Source organism: Scyliorhinus torazame, chromosome 5, assembly GCF_047496885.1.
Source record: "Scyliorhinus torazame isolate Kashiwa2021f chromosome 5, sScyTor2.1, whole genome shotgun sequence".
Lineage (NCBI taxonomy): Eukaryota > Metazoa > Chordata > Chondrichthyes > Carcharhiniformes > Scyliorhinidae > Scyliorhinus > Scyliorhinus torazame.
Window position 1 is genome coordinate 95,514,630 of NC_092711.1, and position 17,528 is coordinate 95,532,157.

General features: G+C 40.0%; 1 protein-coding gene across 1 annotated transcript in view; it reads right to left on the reverse strand.

Annotated features, from left to right (window-relative positions):
- The window catches only part of LOC140419035 (uncharacterized), a 529,091-nt gene that overhangs the window by 56,633 nt on the left and 454,930 nt on the right, over positions 1–17,528 (reverse strand). The gene's annotated exons all lie outside the window — the stretch shown is intronic.

The window sequence follows — 17,528 nt, forward strand, 5'->3', positions numbered from 1 at the left end:
TGTAAAAATATATCAAAAAGCCCGAGGATTAATGCTGGTGAAATGATTGGTGACTCTGGAACATTCCAGAGAGAGACTAACACTGAGACAGTAACAGTGAGAGACTTGGACAATAAAAACTACTCACGGGATAAGAAAGTCAGCAACAACCTGAGAGAAATGGCCCACCTCATCCTTCTGGTCATTTGGGGGAAATGGTTGTGTCAGGAACTCAGTGAACAAACCAGCTCCCGGACTGTTGGATTCGGGTCCCAGTGAGCGGCATTTAAATACCCGGCAGAAGGGGGCGGGTTTCCAGGCGCCGCCTGTTGATTCCCTGGTGGAGGCGGCGACTGGATCCACGTCCCACCTTCCACACCCCAACAGAATGGACCCGGAGATTTACTATAGGTTATTCGTAAAATAGACATTTATCTGTATCGGTATTATTGTTTGTCTGAATTGATTTTTTATAATATCCCTTTTCATTCCAATGGCGAAATTGCATTTGAGCATCCGTTAGGAAAAACTGATTCCATTTATTTCTACACTCCAACATAACATAGAACATACAGTGCAGAAGGAAGCCATTCGGCCCATCGAGTCTGCACCAACGCACTTAAGCCCTCACTTCCACTCTACCCCGTACCCAATAACCCCTCCTCACCGTTTTGGTCAATAAGGGCAATTTATCATGGCTAATCCACCTAACTTGCACATCTTTGGACTGTGGGAGGAAACTGGAGCACCCGGAGGAAACCCACGCAGGAGAGTGGAGAACATGCAGACTCCGCCCAGACAATGACCCAGCAGGGAATCGAACCTCGGACCCTGGCGCTGTGAAGCCACAGTGCTATCCACTTGTGCTAGCGTGCTGCCCAAGGAGATGAACATAAACAGATTAAATTATATTATCAGGAATAATTCGTCTGTCAGTCTGATTTGTAACAACTTTGGGCCTCTATCCTATTACAGCAATAAAGCAACATTCATCAGAGGAATTTTCTCGATTTATGCATCTAAATGCTGGAATGAACAAAATATTTCTATTTACAGTGTGGATGGCTATCACTATACAATGTGGTCTGTAGACAATACCGAATTCCTCATGCTGCCTGTGAGCCGAAGACAGTCCTGTGAATATTAGCAATAAAATAAGCCAACTTGCCTGATAATTACATTGTGAGTTGACAGACAAACATAAAATTGACATTAACATTTGACAGAGCAGTTAATGAATTAGGTTCTTAACAAACGGACTTTAATAACGAGAATGCCCTTTAATCGGAACTAATATAAATTAAATAGCATCTGGTCAGTTTACTATTTTCCAATTATGTTTAATCTCAGAGTGAACAGAACATTCACTGAATATATTTATTGCGATTAAATACTATTTAAAACGTTTACTACATGTGCGGCTGAAACATTTATTGTTTGAATGGATAAATCCCATTATGTCCGTTCATATTCAGGCTAATCTGCCCCACACAGTATTTGGCAGCAATCCAGCCGCCTGCAGTCAGGAAGGCTCGAATGTTTAATGTTGTTTACAGGAAACATCTGGATTTTTTTTTCAAAGATCTGTTTCCTCAGTCCTGACCGCTTGGCTGCAAACCAACTTCAAACTCTTAACATTGTCAATGAGGACTATTTATTAACAAATCTACCCAGCAACAGCATTGGAGATAATTGAAAAAAAAATGGAAATCGCTTGTCACAAGTCGGCTTCAAATTAAGTTTTACCGTGAAAAGCCCCTAGTCGTTACTTTCCGGCGCCTGTTCGTGGAGGCTGGTACAGGAGTTGAACCTGCGGTGCTGGCCTGCCGTGGTCTGCTTTAAAAGCCAACTATTTAATCCTGTGCTAAACCAGCCCCTATATTCGAAATGGTGAGCCTATTTTAACTGCTCCCATCTCTAAGGAAAGGAGAGTTATCCAGCTTCCCTGACCCCTTTTTAGCAATATTGGCCGGCTGGAGGATCTCTCCCACATTTCATAACATTGTGATGGATGGATAGAAATAAAACAGACGATCAGACAGGGGCCCATTTCAAACAATTAAACATGTATATATATATTTTTTTCCCTTTACTCTTTGATGTAATGTGGGATACACTGGCAAGACGGTGGTGCGGTAGCACAGTGGTTAGTGCTGTTGGGCCAGGCTCCAAGGTTCTATAGCCGGCTTGAGTCACTGTCTGTTCTCCCCGTGTCTGCGTGGGTTTCCTCTGGGCGCTCCGGTTTCCTCCCACAAGTCCCGAAAGGTGTGCTTGTTAGGTAATTTGAACACTCTGAATTCTCCCAGCGAACAGGTGCCAGAATGTGGCGACTAAGGGCTTTTCACAGTAACTTCATTGCAGTGTTGATGTAATTCTACTTGTGACAATAAAGATTATCATTTTAAAGACCACCATGTGATCCCTATCCCTATTTGCTGTTGAACTGAGTGGTTTGCTGGGCCAGTTCAGAAGGAATTGAAGAGTCAGACATGTTGCTGTCTGACTGGAGCCACATGTGGGTGCGAGCTGGAAGGGGATGTCAGATTTCCTTCATTAGTGAAGCAGAGTGGATTTCATAGAGACCATTACATGTATTCCAGATTTATTAATTGAATTCAAATTCCACCACCAGTAGGATGGGATTTGTGCCAAGTTCCCACAGAATTAGCCTGGGCCTTTAGATTACTGGCCCAATGCATTAATAGACGCCACCAATGCCCCAAAATAAATAGATTCCTGCGCTAATGTTTCGAGAGATGGACCTTAAAGATCCTGTTCCACATTTTAATGTTTGTGCTTGACTATGTCGTACATTGAAACGGTTCCTTTTTCAGTTGTGTTAGTCTAATACATTCAATCCTTCGGGATATTCTGGTTGAATTGCATCCCCAAACTATCGGGGACTAACAAGTTGGAGTCTGGCGATAGTCCTGCGGAATTGTGATTCTCATCTGCTGATGGTGAGTTTTCATCTCAATGACAGAAAGCAGGAACATAATTACGTTGGGAGGGACGGTTGTAATATTTGAAATATGTGGTCATTTCACATACAACCAATCAGTCAACATGTCCTCACTCAAATTAGTGAAGTCACCAGGCTGAAAACACATTAATATGGAAACAGAAAGACTGTGAAACTCAGTGGACAGTTGCAAATGTTGAATTACTTTCCAAAACTGTGTAATAACAAAATGGGATTTAAAGTTTCATTAACCTTACATTATGTACAGGTATTTTCATTTCCACCGTCACTTTACAGGTCATGAAATATTCCGGTTATAAGTCTGGAGTTTCTGTGCGATGATGAGGCGATTACCTTCCAATACAGCGCAGAGTCTGCTGGGTAGCTGTTCATTCTCCTTTATCTGATTTAATTCCATTCCACGTTGAATTCTGGGACAGATGCGATTCCTTAGTGACATAATAGTCAATGCTATCTCAACAAAGTTTACTGTAAAGAAATGATATTAAATGAGCTGCAATTATATGTTGTCTGAAATAAGATGTTGAAAATAATTGTTGATAAATAAAGAACGATTTATGTCGGCGAAATGCTGATAATTATAGAATTATTGAATCTGAATATAATTATTTATATTCGTGAATGAATGGTAATTGGTGAATATAATATTTTATATTCGTGAATGAATTACAATGGGTGAATGTCATTAGTATATTTCTGAAGATTTATGACCTGCTCCTTCTCCACGGGAAGAGATGACCCATTCCACAGGAGATTCATGATGCAAAAACATCACCACTATCTAAAAACAAAGGGGTCAGAGGAGACTGCAACAACTTCAGACATTCCTCACTCGTCGCATCACTGCAAATGCCTTTGCTAGGGTCACACTTTAAAGACTTTATCTGCCTGCAGCTGAAAGCAGGGTGCGGTGTTTGTGTCGGAAGATTTACTCTGGACATGATCTGCTCCTTCTTCACCTTACTTGCACAAAACTCACTAAGACACTACCAGCAGAGCAATGACTACAAGATTTGGGAAATTGGCTCTACACCAGAGCACCGCCGCCTCATTCACTCCTTCCATAACAACATGCGCTGCACTCTACAGATTGCTGATTTCACTTCCGACTCTAGGTGAAGAATGAAGTGATGCAGGGCCGTGTCCTGGACCTAACTCTAATCGGCATCTTCTCCATGCTGCTGACCTTTGCATGACCTGAAGGTATGGATGGAGTGCATGACCCACTTGGTTGGGGCACAAGCTCTATATCATTTGAATCTTGAAAGCGAAGACATGAACACATTACATCCTGATCAGAGTTCCTCTACGCTGAAAATTCTCTCATCCAGAGAATAACTCATTTCCAGAATGTGTCGGACTGTCTCTCCCATTCCTGGACTTGATCTTCCTGACTATAAGTATGACGAAAACCGTGGTCGTTGGACAAATTGTTGCATTTTCTCCTGAGGTCACACGAACTAAGACCGGGATGGAAATTGTGAGCAAATTCTGCTCCTTTGGTTTCATGGTGAGAGGCAGCCTGTTCCTCGATGTAGAATTTAATACTCAGATGGAGAAAGCAGTTACCATTACCACATTTGTCTGACTCTTGAAAAGCCCATGGAATAACATGAAGCTGAACCGTAGGACCAAGCGCTTGGTTTATGGAGGCCTGTGTTCTCATAACCTTGCTGTGTGGCTGTGAAACATGGACCACTCACAGCTGTCAAGACATGAAGCTCAACAAATGTTATCTTTGTTGTCTGCACCGCATTTTGGGTACTTTCCGGCAGGTCAAAATCACAAATGCAGCAGTGCTCTCAAGGGAACAGCTCCCACCACTATTCGAACCAACTGAACAGACGTGGTTTCTGCGGCTCTGGCACGAACACAGGATGGAAGATGGTCCATGCCCAAGGACTTTCAATATTGTGAGGTGGCCGGAGAGACACACCCAGTGGGAAGCCCAATATTCCGCTTCAAAGATTCGTCCAAGCGTGGCATGAAGGCCCGAAACATAAACCTTGATGACCGCATTTGGGTGTCACCAGTTGCTAACTGAAGAAAATGGCGACATCTCCAATGGGCTGCTCTGAACGGCCACGACCAGTGGATTCAGCAGCTTTGTAATAGACCCCAACATTGAAAATAACAACCCGCAATGATAATTGGTAGCTTCATGTGCAGCACTTATCGAATAACCTACCTTTCAAAAACAGCAATCAGCAAATGGGACGAGGTGATAAAGATATGAAATGGGTATGTTTGCCGTGTATCTATTGTAAATAGAAGGATGCCTGTGATCTTTGCGAAATTCAGTTGCACACAACATGCTGTGTTTCACACGATCACACACACACAGGAACACACACACTTGCACATAGACATGCACACAGAAATACGCAACATACACAAAACAGGTCACACACATACATTCTCTCACTCACATACACAAACAGACCCACAAGCAGAGACCTTTTCCCCTTTAACATAAGATCCCATCTTGTCTTCCTGGGAGGCTTCGTAGACAATGACCCCAACCATCTCTCAGGTGGCATAATGAACCAATAGACACTCCCCAACACCATGTTTGTTAAGGTGAAGATTAAACTTCCCATGGACTCCGTACAGCGCCCAGGTAAACATTCCTCCATTTAACAAAGATGAACAAGAATGCGTGACCTGGATTTGAGCCGATTTGCTCTGCTGATGATCTGAATGTGCAAGAATTAACCACATCCATCTGCAATTAGTTGCACCTGAAATTTTGGCACATCCCGCAAACGTGATGTGATATTACATTTCTGGAGATGGTATCTTGGTGTATTAACATTATAGATCGTAGCAAGAAGTCTTACAACACCAGGTTAAAATCCAACAGGTTTGTTTCGATGTCACTAGCTTTTGGAGCGCTGCTCCTTCCTCAGGTGAATGAAGAGGTATGTTCCAGAAACATATATATAGACAGATTCAAAGATGCCAGACAATGCTTAGAATGTGAGCATTAGCAGGTGATTAAATCTTTACAGATCCAGAGATGGGGTAACCCCAGGTTAAAGAGGTGTGAATTGTGTCAAGCCAGGACAGTTGGTAGGATTTTGCAGGCCAGATGGTGGGGGATGAATGTAATGCGACATGAATCCCAGGTCCCGGTTGAGGCCGCACTCGTGTGTGGAACTTGGCTATGAGCTTCTGCTTGGCGATTCTGCGTTGTTGTGCGTCCTGAAGGCCGCCTTGAAGAATGCTTACCCGGAGATCAGAGGCTGAATGCCCTTGACTGCTGAAGTGTTCCCCGACTGGAAGGGAACATTGCTGCCTGGTGATTGTCGCGCGATGTCCGTTCATTCGTTGTCACACCGTCTGCATGGTCTCGCCAATGTATCACGCTTCGGGACATCCTTTCCTGCAGCGTATGAGGTAGACAATGTTGGCCGAGTCACAGGAGTATGTGCCGCGTACCTGGTGGGTGGTGTTCTCACGTGTAATGGTGGTATCCATGTCGATGATCTGGCACGTCTTGCAGAGATTGCCATGGCAGGGTTGTGTGGTGTTGTGGTTGCTGTTCTGAAGGCTGGGTAGTTTGCTGCAAACAATGGTTTGTTTGAGGTTGTGCAGTGGTTTGAAGGCAAGTAGTGGGGGTGACCTTGGCAAGATGTTCATCTTCATCGATGACGTGTTGAAGGCTGTGAAGAAGTCGTAGTTTCTCCGCTCCGGGAAAGTACTGGACGACGAAGGGTATTCTGTCGGTTGTGTCCCATGTTTGTCTTCTGAGGAGGTTGGTGCGGTTTCTTGCTGTGGCGCGTTGGAACTGTCGATCGATGAGTCGAGCGCCATATCCCGTTCGTACGAGGGCATCTTTCAACGTCTGTAGATGTCTGTTACGCTCCTCCTCATCTGAGCAGATCCTGTGTATACAGAGTGCTTGTCCAGAGGGGATGGCTTCTTTAATGTGTTTAGGGTGGAAGCTGGAGAAGTGGAGCATCATGAGGTTATCCGTGGGTTTGCGGTAAAGCGAAGTGCTGAGGTGACCGTCCTTGATGGAGACGAGTGTGTCCAAGAATGCAACTGATTTTGGAGAGTAGTCCATGGTGAGTCTGATGGTTGGATGGAACTTATTGATGTCATCGTGTAGTCGTTTCAGTGATTCTTCGCCGTGGGTCCAAAGGAAAAAAATGTCATCGATGTATCTGGTGAATAACGTCGGTTGAAGGTCCTGTGTGGTGAGTAGGTCTTGTTCAAACTTGTGCATGAAGATGTTGGCGTATTGGAGTGCGAATTTGGTCCCCATGGCTGTTCCGTGCGTCTGGATGAAGAACTTGTTGTCGAAGGTGAAGACGTTGTGATCCAGAATGAAGATGAGTTGCAGAATTGCATCTGGAGATTGGCAGTTGTCGGTGTTGAGTACTGAGGCTGTTGCAGCAATGCCGTTGTCATGGGGGAATGCTGGTATAGAGTGTCGAGACGTCCATTGTGACGAGGAATGTTCCTAGTTCAACTGGTCCATGGGTGCTGAGTTTCTGTAGGAAGTCCGTTGTATCGCGACAGAAGCTGGGCGGTACGCAAGGTACTTGTATGATGGGTTTCAAGATGCCCTCGATGTAGCCAGAGAGGTTCTCACACAGGGTCCCATTGTCTGAAACAATAGGACGGCCTGGTGTGTTGGCCTTGTGTATTTTCGGGAGGCAGTAGAGATCTCCAATGCGGGGAATACGTGGGATGAGAGCACGTAGGGTGCTCTGAAGATTTGGATCCAAGGTCTTGATTAGTCTGTTAAGTTGGCGGATGTGTTCCTTGGTCGGATCTGCGGGTAACTGCCTGTAGTGTTCTTGGTTGTTCAGTTGTTGGTATACTTCTTGCAGTAGTCCGTTCTGTTCAGTATGCCTTTCTGACTTTATATACAGTGATGTCCAAAAAATCGATTGTGTGTTCATGTGTAATGACTTTGATTTTAATAGATGGGTGATGATTGTTCAGGATATGTACAAATTGGTTAAATTCCAATTGTGTGTGTGTCCAAATGCCCCATATATCATCCAGATATCTGTAGTAGCATAATGGTGTCTTGGGGCACTTTTTGAAGACAGTTACTTCCCATTCGGCCATGTAGATATTGGCATAAGCTGGTGCAAATGTTTTGCCCATTGCTGTACCCTTAATCGGTAGATAATGTTCATTATTAAATTGAAAGTCATTTGTCGTCAGTCCCAAGTGTAATAGTTGAACAAGGATTGCATCCAGTCTATCAGGTTGCCAATATTTCTTGAAAATATTTCTCACCGCCTCAATTCCTCTATCCGTCTCAATGTTGATGTAGAGGTTATCGACGTCCATGGTGAATAGCATTGTGTTAGAAGTGATAGTTAGGGATCTAACAATTTCAATGAAATGATGTGTGTCTTTAATGTAACTCGGATGTTTTGGGGCTAAGGGGTTTAAAAATGAGTCAATGTATTCCGCAATCCAATCGGACTCGCTCCCACAGTCTGAAACTGTGAGTCTACCTGGGGAATTTTATGTGGTACAGTCCATGTTTCCGGATTTTTATGCATTTTTGGGAGGAAGTAAAATATTTGTGGTAAAGGTTGAAATTGTTTAAAATAGTCCATTTGTTTCTCAGTAATACAGTGTAAATTGTATAATTGTAGTAACAAGTCTGTGATCTGCTCATATGTTTGGTGGTATATTGGTGCTGGTAATTTAGTATAATATTCAGTGTTGTTGAGTTGCCGATAAGCTTCAAAAAGGTATTGTTGCCGATCCATAATAATATTATTCCCTTTGTCTGCTGGCTTTATAATATCTTGAGTTAGGTTTAAGCTGCATGATTGCTTGCCTCTCTATTCTTGTTAAGTTTTGATTATCGTTTACTTGTTTGATTTTTGTAACGTCTGAGTTAATTTTTTGGATAAAATGTTGCACTTTCGGGTCTATTTTCTGTTCTGGTGGGTTCCAATCCGATTGGGGTAGGAATGGTTGTTCGTCCTCTGATGTTGAGTATTCAAAGTAGCTCAGAATTTTAATTCTTCAAAAACTATTTGGATCTGTGCATTACCTGGCTTTTGTACTGGGACGAAGGTTAAACCTTTCTTTAAAATCTTTTCTTGAATGGTGGTGAGTTTGAATGTGTTTGATATGTATTGTCGAGGATTTGGAAGGATTTGTTTGAAATTGCTGGGATGAAAGAATGTTGGTTAATGTATTGGTTTAAGGCCATGATTGTTTTTTTCTGTTTTTGTGGGAGACTCTTACTGTAATTGAGTTCAATAATAAAGATTTCAGCTTTGGGGAATTTGTGTCTTGCTGTATTTAATAAAATTTCGAGTTGTTTAATCGCGGTGGAAGGTTTTTGTGTGTGATTATTAATGCCAATTGATAATATTACTTTTTGTATTTCCGAATGGGGTTGTAATTTATTTTAAATGGTACTAATATGAGAAAGTTTTGCTCCAGGAAAACAGTCGAATTGAATACTTGGATCTGGGCAATGTTTAATTTTCGTAAGGTTGGAAGCTCCTATGATTAATATAAATTTTTGTGGCAAAAATGGCCAATCTTTATTCTTGTCATTTGTGTGAGGGTGTTGTGTCATTGCAATTGTAGTTATATTTTGTATCATGGTGAGTGTTGTGTCAGGTAAAGATGAGTGCACCTGTAATGACTGTGTGGGATGACCTCTATCTACTTCTGGGCTCCCAGCATAGAAGAATTAAAAACAAATACTTCTTCTGCAACACAGCAACATGACAATCAACAAATTGATGGACCACTTTCCGAACATACAGACATCTCAAAATACAGTAAGTGCTTGGATCGGGGCTTTTAAAAGACCCAAATGGCTAGAACAAGTTGGTGTAGGTGATGGGGGTGAAATTATGTGATTGGTAGTTAAATTCTTAGGAGTGCTTGACACAGGCACTGTGTGTATTGATATTTTCTGCTTTACCTGTAATGTTGTCAGTGTGTCATTACATGCCGTGTATTTTGAGATGTCTGTATGTTTGGAAAAAGGTCCGTCAATTTGTCGATTGTCATGTTGCTGTGTTGCGGAAGAAGTTTTTGTTTTTAATTCTTCCAATGTTAAGTCTTTTTGTAAATTAAAGATGTACTCTTTTCATTTTTGGATTGTTTTAGGTCTGAATTTATTCTTCAACTTCCTTTTGTGCCATTGCACAGCTTTTAAAAAAGCTTCCTCGTATCAATTTGTATTAATTTTTTGTAATTTATTAAATAATATTTTTCGGTTTGTTTTGTAGTGTTCAATTAATAAAAATTTAGTGTTATAAACCCAATTGTTTGCATTGATTGTTAATCTGTTCGCTGTTGCGATAGTTAAACCTGTTGGTTTGATTGAGTCTATTAGTGACTTTGATCATTCTTCAATGTGTGTAGGGGTGTCCGACTCGAGAATAGATAACTGGTGCATCATTTGTATCATCTTTAAGATGATCTTGACTGTTAGGGTAAATGTATCTGTCTGGATAGAGAGGGGATTCGTTGTGCTGTTGGTCATTTTTAGTTTGTGATGTCAGCAACGTCAAGGCACCTTTAAAAATTGTAAATTGAAATATTTAAATTAGAAATACATATAATCAGGAATATTAAAATAAATGGCAGTTAAGAACATTAGACAATTTTTAATAATATATTTCAGAAAAAGTCATTTTTTTGTTAACATTTTCACTAAATTGTCAGTAAGAACTCATATTCATTTACAGGAAGAAAATGTAATATAAATACATCTACATATTCTTGTTCCCCGTTTTTTACCTTGGGTTACTATGTCAAGTAGCTAGGTTTTCTTCCATTGGGGGATGATTTCTATTTACTGTTACTTAACTAAGATTGCAATATAAAGCGGCTGTTTTTACCAATGGTTACTGCAGTATATTCCTATACTTGTGTATAATATTGTTACTTTAAAGAACACTCTGTCCCATGGAAAGTAAAAGGGGATTAGGGGGTAGTTTAAGGGTCAGATTAGGATTAAAAAATAAATTATATTTTTGGGTTACATAGAACATAGAGGTTGTACGCTAATTAATTTAAATATATTTTAAACAATTATTAAGGATAACTGTGGCACTGTCATCTGTCCAGGTTACCTTGTTATGTGATACATTAAAAACTTTGTTTGATATACGTGGCATAAAACATTTTTGACGAATAAATTCTTTTAGGGTGATAATTGTCTGTATTTGTCTTTTTGGAAGACTCTGGCTATAATTAATTTCCGTGATAAAGATTTTAATTTGGGGGAATTTTTGTGTGGCTACTTTTAAAATAATTTGTAATTGTTTGATTGCAGTGGTAGCGCTCTTCGTACAGTTAAATATGCCAATTGAAAATATAATTGTGTTTACTATGGGATGGAATTTTAATTTATTTAGAATGGAAGTAATGTGGATGAATTTAGCTCGGGGAAAACTGTCAAATTGAATGTTAGGGAATGGACAACTCTTAATTGTGGACAGATTGGAGTCTCCAATGATTAGAATGGATTTTTTTGGGACTAAGCCATTTTTTATTTTTGTAATATGTATGGGTGTTGCGATATGATATGTGTGGTTGTGTTATTTGTGGTAGTGGGTAAGTCCTTTTCTGGTGTTTGTATAGCATTGGTTTTCTTTTCAATTGGACTATCAATTGTGTCGATCCATGATTGTGCCTGGACCGGAGCTGTTAATGGGTTGAGATATGTGGGGTTGAGATATGCGGTACAAGTTGGAACTACTGGTGAGGGTGAAATCCTGTTGTTGTGACCAGGCATTGTATTCTGGAAATCTGAATCCATGTCCTGTGTCTTCGGTGAATCAATGATGTCAGTATCCTTGGGTGATACGTTTATTTTTGAGTTGAAAATGAAATTTTGGGTTTTTTGAATTGTATCGAATTTAGCATTTTCCTTAAAGTTTTTCTTGTACCACCATTTTGCTGTGCAGAATGCTTCTTGTGATCTATCCTTATTATCATTTTTTTCTAATTTATTAAGTAGTATTTTTAAATTTGTTACATAATGGTCCATTAGATTTATTTGAGTATTTTGGGCCCAATTGTTTGCATTGGTAATCAATTTTGTACTTATTTCAGGGGTGGCTCCTATGGGTCCGATTGAATTAATTAATGTTTTTGACAATTTTTTGATCCTTTGGGGGATATCTCCTTCTTTTATTGTACGATGATGCATACATTGTAGCATTTTATATATAATTTTGGTTGTTGATGAACAAATATTTTGAGTAGGAAGAATGCTGGTATTCATCCTGAGAAGAAAACAGAAAAAATTAATTTCTTATATAATTTTAAACATTTTATGTGTGAGTAATATTGATTACCCATAAAAAAATTATGAAAAAAAACGAGAATCAACCAAACTAAAATCAGAACAATGTTTTTTAGAAACATAAATGAAATTTAAAAAAATATATATATATATCAAAGTATTAATTCAATTATTGTTACACTTTAAACTATTTTAATGTGATAAAGATAGAGAGCCCAAAATCAATGAGATGTGAGACTGTAAAGGAACTTTAAGAAACAAATTAATAAACATGAGATAATCAAATAGGAGTTTTTCTCTAACAAATTGCGACATACCTGGAAAGTGGTCCTGTTGAAATTTTGGATCAGCTAGTAGTCTAACACTCGACTGTCTAATGGAAGGAAACGTTTTTTGTTTTAGACTTTATTTTTATTTTTATTAAAACTATTTGAATTAAAAAGTGCTACCTGAAGAGTTGTCCTGTTGAAATTTTGAATCGGATGGTAGACTAACCCTCGATTGTTTAGCGATGGGAATCGTCCTTTGTAAATCTTCCAAGTTTTTTTAATATTAAAAAACGACAGAATTTAAAAATGTGCTACCTGCATCAAAGTAGAGAGTACAGTTCTTTATATAGGCTACTAAAATCTGTTTTTGAAGCAAACATTGGTCGCTACATGTTTCGCAGACAATACTGCTCCTCAGGGGACTGTTTTTCGTCCACTAAGAGCCTTCCTCTCACTAAGTGTGCAGCACCAATTTCCAAATTTAAAAAATCCTTTAAAATCTTACAACTATGAAAGAATATTCAATTATTGAAACGGTTTTACCACAAAAAAATCAAAAATAGCAAAGCTGTTCTGAGAAATGCCTCAAATTGTGGAGAACTTGACAAAGCCAGTGGCCCCACCGTATGTCTGGAACCTGCTGGCAAACTGCCAAATACCAGGAGCTGCAGAAAACCATTTGTTACAACTGTCTTTGCCAATGGTTACTGTAAAAACCTCCTATACCTTTGTGCTATACTGCCACCCTGGAAAACTATGTAGTTTAGCACACTGGGCTAAATCACTGGCTTTGAAAGCAGACCCAAGGCAGCCAGCAGCACAGCTCAATTCCCGTAACAGCCTCGCCGAACAGGCGCGGAATGTGGCGACTAGGGGTTTTTCACAGTAACTTCATTTGAAGTCTACTTGTGACAATAAGCGATTTTCATTTCATTTCATTTCATATCGCATGGAAAGTAAAATGTTAAAAATTCAAAACAAAAAATTAAAATTTGAATTTAAAAAATTAGCATTAAGACAACTAAGCCGCAGGCATTTATTAAGTACGGGGTTAAACTAAATTAGGATAAAGGACGGAGTCATTGAGGTTTGGGATAGGGTCGGAACCACTGAAACCATCAGGGGACTGAGAGCTAGTCCCTGGGTCAGGTTAGGGTTAAAAATAATTTAATTGTTGTTTGTTTTCGGGTTGTATGTTATTTTATCCAATTGTTTAAAATTGCAATGGCAGTGTCACTTGGCCAATGTATGTTGTTATGTGACACTATGTGACACTCTGAAAAGCTCATTTGGTACACTTGGGATGAACATTTTCCTCCTAATGAATTGATTTGGGCGACAATTGTCTCCATTTGTTTTTTGGGGCGACTCTGGCTGTAATTAAATTCAGTGATGAAGATTTTTGTTTTTGGGAATTTCTATTTTGCTACTTTTAATAGTATTTGGAGTTGTTTAATCGCAGTAGTAGCTCTCTGCGTCCGGTTAAAAATACCAATTGAAAATATTATCCTGTGTATTTTGGCATAATGTTTTAGTTTATTTAAAATGGATGTAATATGGATAAATTTGGCTCTAGGGAACATAGAACATAGAAAATACAGCACAGAACAGGCCCTTCGGCCCACGATGTTGTGCCGAACCTTTGTCCTAGATTAATCATAGATTATCATTGAATTTACAGTGCAGAAGGAGGCCATTCGTCCCTTTGAGTCTGCACCAGCTCTTGGAAAGAGCACCCTACCCAAACTCAACACCTCCACCCAACACCAAGGGCAATTTGGACATTAAGGGCAATTTATCATTGGCCAATTCACCTAACCCGCACATCTTTGGACTGTGGGAGGAAACCGGAGCACCCGGAGGAAACCCACGCAGACACGGGGAGGACGTGCAGACTCCGCACAGACAATGACCCAAGCCGGAATCGAACCTGGGACCATGGATCTGTGAAGCAATTGTGCTATCCACAATGCTACCGTGCTGCCCTTAAGAACAAATAAATCTACACTATATCATTTTCCCGTAATCCATGTACCTATCCAACAGCTGCTTGAAGGTCCCTAATGTTTCCGACTCAACTACTTCCACAGGCAGTGCATTCCATGCCCCCACTACTCTCTGGGTAAAGAACCTACCTCTGATATCCCTCCTATATCTTCCACCTTTCACCTTAAATTTATGTCCCCTTGTAATGGTGTGTTCCACCTGGGGAAAAAGTCTCTGACAGTCGAATTGGATGTTGGTGACTGGACAACTGTTAATTTTGGAGAGATTGGAGTCCCCTATGGCCAGTGTGGATTTTTTTGGAACTAATAACAATTTTTTATTTTCAACTGGGTGTCAGCTGTGTAGAACATGTTTGTGCCTGGACCGGGGCTGCCAATCGGTTCATATCTGCGGTACAGGTTGGGGTACCTGATGGTGGTGAAACTATGTGACTGTGACCAGTAATTGAATTCGAAGAATTAAATGAGGCCATCACATCTGGAATTAACTGTTTTGTTCGCCATTTTCAATGACGTTGATGAATTCTTAGGAATTATGTTTTTTGAGGTTTTATGTTGAGGAATTGTGATGAAATCCTCAAAATCTGAACTACTCAGTTGGGTCATAGAAGTCATGGTGTTGTGTTTGTCTCCTGAGGTGGTAGGTCCATTTTTGAATTGAAAATGTATTTTTTGTTTTTTTTAATTATTTCAGATTTGGAATTCTCTTCAATGTTTATTTTATACCAGTTTTTTGCTCTGGAGAATGCTTCTTGTAATTTGTCCCTGTTGTCAATTTTTTTCTAATTTATCGAGCAATATTTTTAAATTTGTTGTGTCGTGATCAATTAGAATCATTTTAGTGTTTTGGGCCCAAATGTTTGCGTTCATAATTTTGTAATTATTTCAGTAGTCACCCCTATGGGTCGAATTCAATCAATTAATATCTTTGATAACTTTTTTATACTTTTGGGGGTATCCACTTCGAGTATTGTTAGGTGATGCATGGCTTTTATCATTTTAGAGATAATTTTCACTGTTGAGGAGAAAATGTTTTTTCGAATAGAAAGTGGATTAATGGTGATAGTCATCCTGAGGAGAAAACAGAAAAAATTAAATTCTTATATACGTTTAAAAGCTTCATATATGAGTTGTTTTATTTTTAAAAATATGAAGCAACAAGGAATGAATACAACATAAAAATCAAAGAATTATTAAATATAAGATAATTAAAAAAATAAAATAAAGATTACTGTGAAAATTTGAACTATTTTAATGAAACAAATATAGAGAGCCCGACATCAATCAGGTACGAGACTGTAAAGGAACTTTTAAAATCAAATGAATAAATATCAGATAATCGAATAGGGTCGCCATCAGGGGACTTAGAGTTATGTTTAGGGTTGGGTGAGGATCAGGGGTCATAGGGTTTTTTTTAAGTTTAAGTTAGGATTAGGGTTGGGGTCACAAGGGTTAGAGTTAGGGTCGGGTTCAGCGTCGCCATCAGGGTTAGGGTTAGGGTTGTTTGGATTAGGGTCAGGGTCAGAGTTAGGATTAGGGTCATGATCAGGGGACTTAGGATTAGGGTCAGTGTCATGATCGGGGGCATGGGGTTAGGGTCGGGGTTAGGGGACCTAAGGTTAGGGTCAGGGTCATTAGGGTTAGGGTTATGGTTAGGATATAGGGTTGTGGACAGATGAGGGATTACCCTTTTTTTCTGCACCCAATGAGGGATACAGCGCCAGAGCGTCTGCCACTTTAACTGCCGCACGTTCAACATTCTTTTCCGCATAGGATTTTACGTCATCTTTTTTCACGAAACTAAACATTTATTTTGGAAATTTGAGACAAATAGAAAGCTGGAAAGTAGAAAGTTCGAAGCAAATATTAGATTGTAGTTGTATTAAGGAGAAGGTTGGGAGGATGGTGTATTTAAAAAATGTAGAAGTTGTTGGGTTAGGGTTTTTTATTTATTAACTAATATCCATGTGAAAAAACATATATAGTTAATTCAATTAAAATATTTATTAAGTTATATGATTTTTTGAACAGATTGAATGTCCGAACGTGTAGCTGGGAAGGCTTTGCAGCGAGGAGACCACCCTTTATGGGGTTAAGTAGCACCAAGTAAACGTTCCTTGCACCAGTTCACGCCACACATTGCCGTTCATACAGATATCTGTTAATTTATTCACTTCAGAGAATGTTTTTTCTAATATGGGACAGTAGTGAGCTCGGGTTAAGTTGTAGTGTTGTGGGTTTCTGAGGGTTAGACTGTGGTTAATGTTTAGGGGTAAGGTCCGGGAAAATGTTCCCATTAAGGGACTTGGGGTTAGGATATAGGGTGTGGATTGATGGTCTAAAAATTGTTGTAATTGAAGCACAGGGTTAAGATCCGAATAAATGTACCCCTCGAGGGACTTAGGGTTAGGTTTTAGGGTGTGGATAGGTGATGTAAAAGTTGTTGTTGTAATCCAGGATTAGGCTCAGTGTTTGGATAAATGTACGCCTCAAGGGACTTAGCGATAGGTTCAGTAGCACAGTGGTTAGCATTGTCGCTTCACAGCTCCAGGGTCCCAGGTTCGATTCCCGACTTGGGTCACTGGCTGTGCGGAGTCTGCACGTTCTCCCCATGTCTGCGTGGGTTTCCTCCGGGTGCTCCGGTTTCCTCCCACAGTCCAAAGGTGTGCAGGTTAGGTGGATTGGCCATGATAAATTGCCCTTAAGTGTCCAAAGGCGTTGGGTGGGGTTGCTGGGTTACGGATATGGGGCGGAGTTCTGGCCTTAAATGGGGGTGCTCTTTCCAAGGGCCGGTGCAGGCTCGATGGGCCGAATAGCCTCCTTCTGCACTGTAAATTCTATGTAATCTATGTTCTTGGGTGTGGATAGGTGATGTAAGGGTTGTTGTTGTAATTTAGGGTAGTGTCTGGATAAATGTCCCTATCAAGGGACTTGTAAAAAATATTTTTATTCTCCTTTTTCACATTTTCTCCCAAATTTACACCCACCAACAATAAACAATAATCAGCAACAGATATGTCAATCCCCAT